The sequence below is a fragment of the Pipistrellus kuhlii genome, unplaced genomic scaffold (genome assembly GCF_014108245.1).
Source record: "Pipistrellus kuhlii isolate mPipKuh1 unplaced genomic scaffold, mPipKuh1.p scaffold_m20_p_9, whole genome shotgun sequence".
Lineage (NCBI taxonomy): Eukaryota > Metazoa > Chordata > Mammalia > Chiroptera > Vespertilionidae > Pipistrellus > Pipistrellus kuhlii.
In genome coordinates this window covers 55,340,745-55,350,912 of record NW_023425595.1, presented here as the reverse complement: position 1 = coordinate 55,350,912, position 10,168 = coordinate 55,340,745, and the positions used below count along the sequence as shown (strand labels likewise).

At 39.4% G+C, this 10,168-nt stretch overlaps 2 long non-coding RNA genes across 2 annotated transcripts; one reads left to right on the top strand and one right to left on the bottom strand.

The window, feature by feature from the left end:
- Positions 1–349: 349 nt before the first annotated feature.
- LOC118712656 lies at positions 350–10,152 on the bottom strand. The gene is made up of 5 exons (XR_006740932.1): positions 10,066–10,152; positions 7,002–7,188; positions 5,284–5,365; positions 3,127–3,194; positions 350–2,177 (listed from the first exon to the last, which is right to left on the bottom strand). It is a non-coding gene; the product is annotated as an uncharacterized LOC118712656 (long non-coding RNA).
- Positions 3,182–5,535, top strand: LOC123651925. Its single transcript, XR_006740933.1, has 2 exons — positions 3,182–4,044; positions 4,383–5,535. It is a non-coding gene; the product is annotated as an uncharacterized LOC123651925 (long non-coding RNA).
- Positions 10,153–10,168: the final 16 nt, after the last annotated feature.

Here is a 10,168-nt window from a genome sequence, read left to right as displayed (position 1 = left end):
CATAGTCTGGGAGCCCTCAGATGATCAGGGAAAGGTGACACCCCATCACACCTCTGCTGCTACACTGCTGGCCCTGGTCACCTGCACCATCAGAGGCTTGCCTGCACGTCGGGCTGACACTGGGCGGCTGGGGGTCTCTGGAGGCATCGCTTGGAGGGGCTGGGCATCGCTATCTTTGAGGGCAGGGCAGTCAATTAGCATATTCCTTCTTTATTGGCTGTCGGTGCCTTCATCTTTTGCGATAGCGTGAGGGTCAATTTGCATATTTCCTCTTTATTAGGTAGAATGATTGTTGAATAACATGCAATTAAATCGGAGCTTTCTGCTTCATAGCCTAGCATTTTTTAAAATGAATTTTGTGATAAATAACCCTCTGACATCACAGCCTGTTGCTATGAGAATAGAACATTAAAAAATTGGTAGTACAAATTCATTTAACAGAGTAGCTCAGGATAAATTTAAAGGAAAAGAGGCCAAGTTATAATTCCCACTTTTCAAGTACTGACTTGGCCCCTTTAATTCTTAAAGATAACTAACAAATAGGAAATTTGAAAACTTATTTACACCTTCAGGAAACATTTTCACTGAAACCAATTAAAGTTCTTCCTATCACGGGTCTAGTGTACTTGTCAGGAATAGGGTTGTGAAGTCAGTGAATCACAGCTTCATGTGATGCACAGGCCTTTCCATCAGGTTCAAATGTGGGTCCTCAGGGTACAACCTGTAAACCATAAAGATAAGCTATCTAGGCTTCCTGCTGGGGACACTCTGGGAGCTTGATGATTGCTCCAGTCTTTTTCAGTCCAGGCACATGGTTTCATGAACAATACAATTCCCTTAAAAACTTAGTAGACTTTGTGATATATTTGCTTTTAATTTCATATTCTAAATTCCACATTCTAGATCTTTCCTATATGTAATTATCAATAATTATTTATTTATTTGCTTCCTCCCACAAATTCCCCTCTTGACGCTATCTGAAGCAATAGGCTTGGATAGCAAAGTTAAAACTTTTAATCTGATTTCTGCAAAATTATTTTCACTTTACACTATTCCCCTCCCTCTATCTATTTTCCATATAGTTAAGAGTTTCATTAGGCTCATGGTCTACCTTTTACTTCAGAGGGTAGTTTATATGTATACTTGGTAAATATTTTACCAAGTTGCACTAGAGCTCTCCAGCTAACCAGCCTATACTAAAGGTTTTTTGTTTTGTTTTGCTGCCTACTTATTCTGTACAACATATTTTAAATTTCTGTATGAAACACTGTCCTTCCAAAAATCAATATCTATAACCATGTGGTATTCAGGGCTGTCATTTTCCAAAATATTATATGTCTGGATTCTCACTTTTGGCACATGGGATTATACTTCTTTGCTCTTTTTTTTAAGTTATCATTTATTTTTAGAAAGCGAGGGAGAGGGAGAGATAGAAATATCGATGAGAAACATCATCCATGGGCTGCCTCCTGCATGCTCCTACATGTGCCCTGACCAGGAATTGAACTATGACCTCTTGGTTCTTAGGTCGATGCTCAACCACTGAGCCCTATTGGCTGGGCTTCTTTACTCTTTTTAAAGACAGGCATGGGCATTTGACTTAAGGTCTTTGAGATGTAAGTAGAAATGATGTATTACATACCAGTATGCTCAAAAACCTTACAATGTATAATCATGCTTTTTTCCCACCGCTATGATGATCAGGGAAGCATAAGTCATGGTGAAATTTCATCAGCCTAGTTCCCTGATTAGCTATGAGTATAGTCTTCTGGATGGCATATCATAAGAAATAAATTTTTGTTATATTGAGATTTTGGTGTCATTTGTTATTTTAACATAGGTTACTCCTGAGACATAGAACATTAAACTATTGGTAGCACAAATTCATTTAACAGGGTAGCTCAGGATAAATTTAAAGAAAAAGAGGCCAAGTTATGTCAAGGTATGGTCAAGGTATGTCAAACATTACAATAAACGCCAAGATTTCACTGGTTTTATTTCTCCTTCCTTTGACAGTTCAATGTAGTATTTGGCAGGCAGTCTTCCATATGATGATTCAGCAATCTAGCCCTCTTCTATTTTGTGGCTTCACTATTCTCTGAAATGACAGAATTCTCTCCTGAATTATTTTGAATCTGGCTGATTGGCAGATAAAGAGTGGGAAATGTAACGTGTCTCTAAAATAAGAAAGAGTGCATTTAGAACACACAGCACTCTCTGACACAGAAACCTAGAGCTCCATTGAGTGAATCTGTGGGTCACTCAGGCTTTGACTTGCTTTTACGGTGTGTGCAGGGGTGGCTTCGTGAGCAAGTCCCTGCCCTAGGTTTAATGGTCTACCCTCACAGATCATTCAATAATTTTTGAACAAAATTCAGCATTTTCATTTTGCTCAGGGCCCTACAAGTTATGCTACTGGTTGTAGGTGTAGGTTATACCAGAAGGATGTGCAGATGGAAGCTTTAGCTATATAGTATAGAATGTGGAAGAGTTCATGAAGAATGTCTGAGAATTCCCTTGTTGTTTAGCCCATAGGGAGAAAATATCTTAAAAACATTTGTGTGGTTTTCATTTCTGCACATTCTTACTCATGATCTTTAAAGTCAGTGCCAGTCTCATTATCTCAAGCACTGACTGTAAAATCAGAAAGGAAAAATAGTTGTTGCCGGGACCGGTTTGGCTCAGTGGATAGAGCGTCGGCCTGCGGACTGAAGGGTCCCAGGTTCGATTCCGGTCAAGGGCATGTACCTTGGTTGTGGGTGCATCCACGGTAGGGGGTGTGCAAGAGGCAGCTGATCGATTGATTCTCTCTCATCGATGTTTCTAACTCTCTATCCCTCTCTCTTCTTCTCTGTGAAAATCAATAAAATATATTAAAAAAAAGAAAGAAAAATAGTTAATTTTTTGTTTTGTTTACTATAAAACTATACTTTGAAACCCCATGTTATTTAAAAAGTGCAATTGAAAGCCAAAACGTTTGATTCTCATGAGCCACATTTTCTTTGGAGATGAGAAGGCTCTTGCAAGTTAAATTACAGGCTCTGCCCTAGCCAGTTTGGCTCAGTGGACAGAGCGTCGGCCTACCGACCAAAGGATCCGGGTAAGATTCCTGTGAAGGGAACGTACCTCGGTTTCAGGCTCCTCGCTGGCCTGGGCCCTGGTCAGGGCCCATGTATCTCCCATTCCCTTCTTCTCTGAAATCAATAAAAACATATTAAAATTAAAAAAAAAAGTACAGGCCCTGAAAGAAACAGAGCATACCTTTATGCCCTAACAACTGAATGTTATCTTGGCTAGGAAGGGGTTCAAACTGGATAGGGCTCAAACTTGGCAGAGATCTCTGTGAAGCTATAGATGCGGGAGTAGATCTGCAAAAGAACACATGGACAAGAGCACACTCAGCATTAAGAAATGCCAATGTTGCTATTGCCAGTGACCACAGCCATATTCAGTGACCGCAGCTAAATAAGACAATTTGCAGATCATTTACTCTCTTTCTAGGAATCATTGTCTCTGCTACAGTCCGGTGAACTAACCTGCTTTGTGCTGCATAGTGAGTGACTTCAGTAACTGCCCACATGTCACCGTTGGATTTTCTAAGTAATGCCTAGCTATGACCTAAGAATTTGCTGAGTCTCATTCAAACTGGCCTGTATAGACATTTGGTTAAGATCCCTGGAAACAAAGACAGGGCCATTGACATTTAATAAAGGTAGTAGTGATAGGAATGGAAAGCCCCATTACCAGAACTTGGGTGGGAATGGAAAACGGAGTAAGTCACCTCTTTTACATGTCCCCTTCTTTGCAATTCCATCCTTTGATTCTGTGACTAACCTTATATAAACTCTTTCTAGACTAGAAGAACTTGATTTTTGTAGGGTGTACCCCAGGGATTCCAGCTGATACGTAATTATATACCCCTTAGCAGTTAGTTTTGATAACGCATTCACATTTACTATTTTTTCAACTATACAGTACTGTGATGTCTAGCTAAGGCATATATTTTATTACATTATACAGAAGGTAAGACATGTTTTATTCAAGGTTGCAAAACTTTAATAAGCATGTTTATTTTTCTTGTTTTCCAAATTACTCTTTATTATATATTCCGGGGGGGGGGGTGTTGTTTTTATTTTTATTTATTTTTTTAAGTTTTGTTGTTTTTTTAAAATATATTTTTATTTATTTTTTACAGAGAGGAAGGGAGAGAGCTAGAGAGCTAGAAATGTCCATGAGAGAGAAACACCGACCAGCTGCTTCTTGCACACCCCCTACCGGGGATGTGCCGTAACCAACGTGCATGCCCCTGACCAGAATCGAACCTGGGACTTTTCAGTCCACAGACCGACGCTCTACCACTGAGCCAAACTGGTTTCGGCAAGGTTGCAAAACTTTAAAAGGTAAATCCATCAATCTTAAAGTTTTCGCTTTAAGAAACCTTTTCCACAATGTCATCTTTCCAATATTATTTGCAAAGTGTGACAAAAACAATACCCATCTAAGTCTAAGACTATGAAAATTCTTAAAACAACATACCTGTCCTAGTCGGTTTGGCTCTGTGGATAGAGCATCAGCCTGCGGACTGAAGGGTACCAGGTTCGATTCCGGTCAAGGGCACATGCCTGAGTTGTGGGCTCAATCCCCAGGGGGTGCGTACAGGGGTCAGCCAATGATTCCCCTCTCATCATTGATGTTTCTCTCTCTCTCTTCCTCTTCCTTTCTCTTTGAAGTGAATAAAAATATATTAAGACAAAAAAAAAAAAACCACCACCAAAAACACCTAAATACAAACTGCACTCACTTGGTCCTACTCATCTAAAAACAATTTTCCTCTGCAGCAAGTCATCAATACACTGCACTCTACCAGTAGTAATTTGATTCTGTGAAATACTTTTTGTTGTTTGGGGTATATGTTCATATGCTGCAAGGAAAATCAGGTGTCTAGCAGTAATTCTTAGTCCTTTTGGTAAGGGTTCAGCTTTGTTGTTGGGCACTTAATGTACAAGACAATGCTTCCTATCTATGATCCCACATCCAGAATTTTATGACTTCTGATCTTTCCAAAGGCACCCAACAGAGGTGGCTTTCTTGCGTTACTACTCTTTCTTCCTGCACTCTACTACTTTTTTTTTTTTTCTGTTCACTTTGACTTTTTAAAAATAAACTATTTTAGAATACTTTTAGGTTTACAGAAAAGTTGCAATGATAATACACAAAGTTACCATATATTTCACACCCAGCTTCCCCTATTAACATCTTACATACGTATGGTACAGTACTCACAATTCATGAACCAACATAGATGATAAAGGATGATGATGACTATTGTTAATAAGACTCCTTTTATTGAGGGAGTGGTAAAGTTCTAGAAGAAAAAGTGAATTGAAAGATCATTGTGACCATCTTTGGAAAATACAATGTGTCAATGTGAAGTATAAGCAGACACCAATCTTATAATTTTCCCTACTTCCCTTTAAAACTGCTCTGTGAACTCATTCTTCCCTGGATCTTCAATAAAATTGCATTCCAATCCCATACCATTGTGGACTGTATTTGTCTTTATTTGGTGTCTGTCTCTGCAAAAGGATTATACATTCCTCTCTTGATTGGATGTAGAACTGAAATGTGTCATTTCAGAACAGAACCTTTAACAGCCAGCATGGGGTTCACCATGTTTTCCTTGTCCTTCATCACAATAACAAGCCATGTTCCAGAGAGTAGCCACTCCCTCAGTCTGGGTCCCAGTGTGAACTACAGTCAGTCAGGCTGCAGTAAATGTAAGGGGCACGTGCGTATGCTACATAGTGTGCACTGCTGTGCTTCTCTAAAACAGTAGGAATTCCTGTGGACTTGACTAATGCTCCAAAACATCCCATTTCTACTGTTCTCTCACTCTTCATTTTCAGGGTTTATGTATATGGGAATATTTTACAAAGTTTTCACCAGGGTTCTTTTGAAAATCAGTGTTAATATATGGAAAGCATTTGTATAAATTCAGGACCATATAACATGGCATTCCATAAATCATTGAAATTCTGTGTTGCCTGTTTTTCTGGCAAGTGGAAATGTCATATTTTAAAGAGGCATTAAGAAAATACAAACTATGTATAGAATATATAAATTAATAAATTTTAGGGCACTATATTTGATTGCTTTGATACAGATGCAACTACTTTAAAAGATCTTTTTTATAACTTCATTCGACAACCCCCTTCCCCAAAAGCTAAGTAATAACCAACATATCAAATAGATGACAAAACTATGTTCAGTCCCACCTCCTGTCCTGACTGGCATAAATATATGTCCACTGCCCTTATAGATGGATATTTGTTTTTTTCACATCCTTCTTGTATGATAAAACGATGGATAAAAGAAGTTATGTATCTTACATTAAAACAGAGTACCTTCTTTGGATATGAAACCAGAACACTTGAGTTTCTGCTTAAAGTAAATGCTTCATCCCTCCCTCTCATTACTTTCATTAAAAAATTCTACACAACAAAGAACTACAGTATTGTCATAGTTTCTTTCCCCATTTATAGGTGCCTTCTTGGTGGAAAATAATATCCTATTTGTGTGCTGATGAGCACCAGATAAGATTAAAACCACATAACCAAGCATTTCTATCACAGGCAGTGATGCTGTCAGTAGGCCCCTTCGGTGAGCATAATTAGGGTAATGGTATGCTACATTTTGAGAATGAAGGTGTGGTGGTGACAGCAGGTATTGATCAGAGAGATCAATAAAGAAAATTATATGACTGAAAACACCATCCCTTTATAATCATTGACAAGCATAGGTTTTTGACCCTATTCTTTGTTCTCAAATGCATATGGGCTGCATATACTTCCCTCTCCAGACGGTAAACTTTATGAATGCAAGAGTCATACCTATCTTTTATATCCCTCAACCAAATAACTGTTCCTAATTTTAAGTGATCATTAAATACTGTTTGAATAATAGACTGAAAGAGTAAATACCAGATAGAACCAGTATTTTACCTTTTTTCTAGAGAATTCTATAGATTCTGTAGGCTCTGATCCAGTCATTCAGTTAAATCTTTAGAGTCTCCAGGTGTGGTTGGGTCTTCTTCCTAGTCTAGCAGTGGTTCTTTCTAATCTAGAAGTGGCCTCTCCACTCTAATATAATAACAGTGGAGAAGGGACACAATAATCATAATAAATATTCCTATTGAGAAAAGAACGGAGGATATACATAGTCACTGGTCATAGCAATACTGGTATCCTGCTAGATAGGCTTTATAAAGGTTCCTTACCCCCCCGATTCAACCTTAATTTTGCTCTCTGGAAGGATATCTCTTGAACATTGTCCTCTTAGGTCTTTGTCTTCATCATTTAGATTTTTATTCCACTTCTTTTTCTATTCGTGAAAAGGGATTATTTAGTTTTTATAGCTCACTTCTTGAAATAAGCTTTGTTAATGTCTAATAGTGTATTTGGTGTATTTTTGTTCTTTAAAAAATATTTTTATTGAATTTTAAAGGGAGAGGAACATTGAATATTATGCCATTTATAGGACAACTCTAGGCCTGATGCACAAAATTCTTGCACAGGGTGGGGGTGGGGGTGGGGGTGTCCCTGAGTCCGGCCTGTGCTCTCTTGCAATCCTGGACCTCTAGGGGGGTATCCAACAACTGACAGTTGGCCATCCCTCTTGCAATCCAGGACGCTGCATGAACCAGTAACCATACTTTTCATACAGGTGAAAGGCAGCTTGCTGTTGTGTGGGCGGCTACATTTTTTTGCCCTGATTATAAAAAGTAGTACATAACATGATGCTTCTGAGGCAGTAGTAGCATTTTCCCTATCTTATGGGTGGAAAAACGGAAGCAGAGAGAAGTTCAGTAATTGGCTTTGTCATAGATATAAGCGTCAGAATCAGGACTGACCACAAAAATGTTCAAGCCAGAGTCCATGCATGTTATCACTGCATCATCCTGTTTTTTTGGTGTTAGAGTAGCCTTGCCAGGTTTAATTTTGAAATCTAAGATACTGTTCCCAATATATAGGGTAGGGTCCCTAGGCCTGGCCCATAATCAGGGCTGATCTGTGGGGCAACAGGCAGGCGGCAGGCAGGGTGATGTGGGCGAGGGGGGGGGAGACTGACACCCACCTTGGCTGGTGGTCTGGTACTGCCAGCTAGGTGGCCCTGCCCCCTAGCTGGCCCCATCCCCCGCCACCGCTGGTTGCCACCCTCTGGGTGGGGGCGAGGGAGGAGGCACAGGCAGAAGCTCAATGCATGAGCTGCCCCCAAACAGAACCTGTGTTGAGCACCTGCCCCTTGGTGGTCAGTGTGCATCATAGCGACCAGTCATTCTGCCATTTGGTCAATTTGCATATTAGGGTTTTATTATATAGGAGGGTTGGAAATTTGAAGATAGAAACATTGATAAGAGCGAATCATCAATCAGCTGCTTACTGCACACCCCCTACTGGGGATTGAGCCCACAAGTGGGCATATGCCCTGACTGGGAATTGAACATGTGACCTCTTGGTTCCTGGGTCAACACTCAGCCACTGAGCCACACTGGTTGGGCTACTTGCACTTTTTATATCAACTTATTGAGGAATAATATTCATATAATAAGGGCATATATTTTAATTGTACAGTTCAATGAACTTTGACAAGTGTGTGTGTATATATATATATATATATATATATATATATATATATACCACTACCTCAACAAGACACAGAATGTCTATTAACCAATATAGTTCCCTTTGCCTCTTTACAGTCAGTCTTTTCCCTCTATCACTACACTATCCCAGTCCCCAAGCATTGCTGCTATACTGCCCCATAGGTAAGTTTTGCTTGGTCTAGAACTTCATCAAATATTCAGCTAGTTTTCAAATTTCCAATTGTCCTATAAATGTCATACTATTAAAAAAAATTTTAACTCAATATTCAAATATGGAAAATGATTAATTATCCTTGAAAATTTCCTTCTCTAATACCCTGTTGCAGAATCTGGGCCATTTTTCTTGTAGAATTTGACAGGCTAGATCTTGCTGATTGCATTGAGTGTTAACATGTTCCACTATCCCTACGTACAGATGGTATTTTTTTATTTTTTGTTTTAGAAACAATTTTATTCAGATTTGAAGTTTTGGTCTCATGCATTTTTAATTGAGTTGAAGAATTACAGTAGCATTCGGAACAACCTTCTTTTAGTTGTAAGTATCAGAACTGCATAAGCAAGACGGTGAGTTTTAATGGCTCCTGTAACTGATATTTTCAGGGCATATCATGGACTCAGGCCCTGTATCATAAAATCATTTGTTTTAGTTCTTTTGTTTTTCTACTTGATTCTGGTCTTTTCTGAGTTTTGGCTTATTCTTACATCCTCTCAGGTTCAAGTCCATAGGAAATAAATTGATTCCTGATGGTTCAGTTTCATGTCATTGGTGCTGACCGGCCTGGTTTGGATCATGTGTCCTTCTGAACCAATTAATGGCACCAAGGAATCAGGATATTCTTATTGTCCAAATGAGAGTGTTCAGATGGAAGTCATCTCACTAGGACCACATGGGCTGTTACTGAATTTAAAAACACTTTCTCTATAATCTCACTTTGCTTTACAGATGTTAACTTATTCTACATATATATTGACTAAAACGACTTTCCACTATGTAATCTTTATATGCAACAACCTTTATTTATAAGCAATATTTTCTCTGAAGTGAAGGTGGAGTCATTACAAGTGTTTGGAGTAAAAGTTTGAAGGAAGGCCCCTTAGAAATGCTCCCCAAATTCCTCTTTGCTAGGTCAGCGACTGCCTACTGTTTCTTACCTGACAGGTGAGAAATGGTAAAGCTAAGTTTTAACAAGGCAAAGAGGTGAGGGACAAGGAAGGGGTCTGAGAATGGGCGGCTGATGGCCAGCCCGCCCCAAAAGAAAATGTGCATTTCAGAAGTAACAATGAACGTGAGGTTACCGAATGGAAGAGCTCAGAAGTGAAGTTTGGTTTCCTTTACCAAGTTATTTTTAACTTAAGGCCAAAGCACCAGTGGCTTCATAAAACATTTCTTGGAGGTGACTTACCAGCATTAGGGGAGATGGAAGTCCCTGGACCACCAAGGCGGTCCAAGGGCCCCCAGATCCGGACCTCTCCCCAGGGCCGGTGCTGGGCGTCATTCAGCCAGAG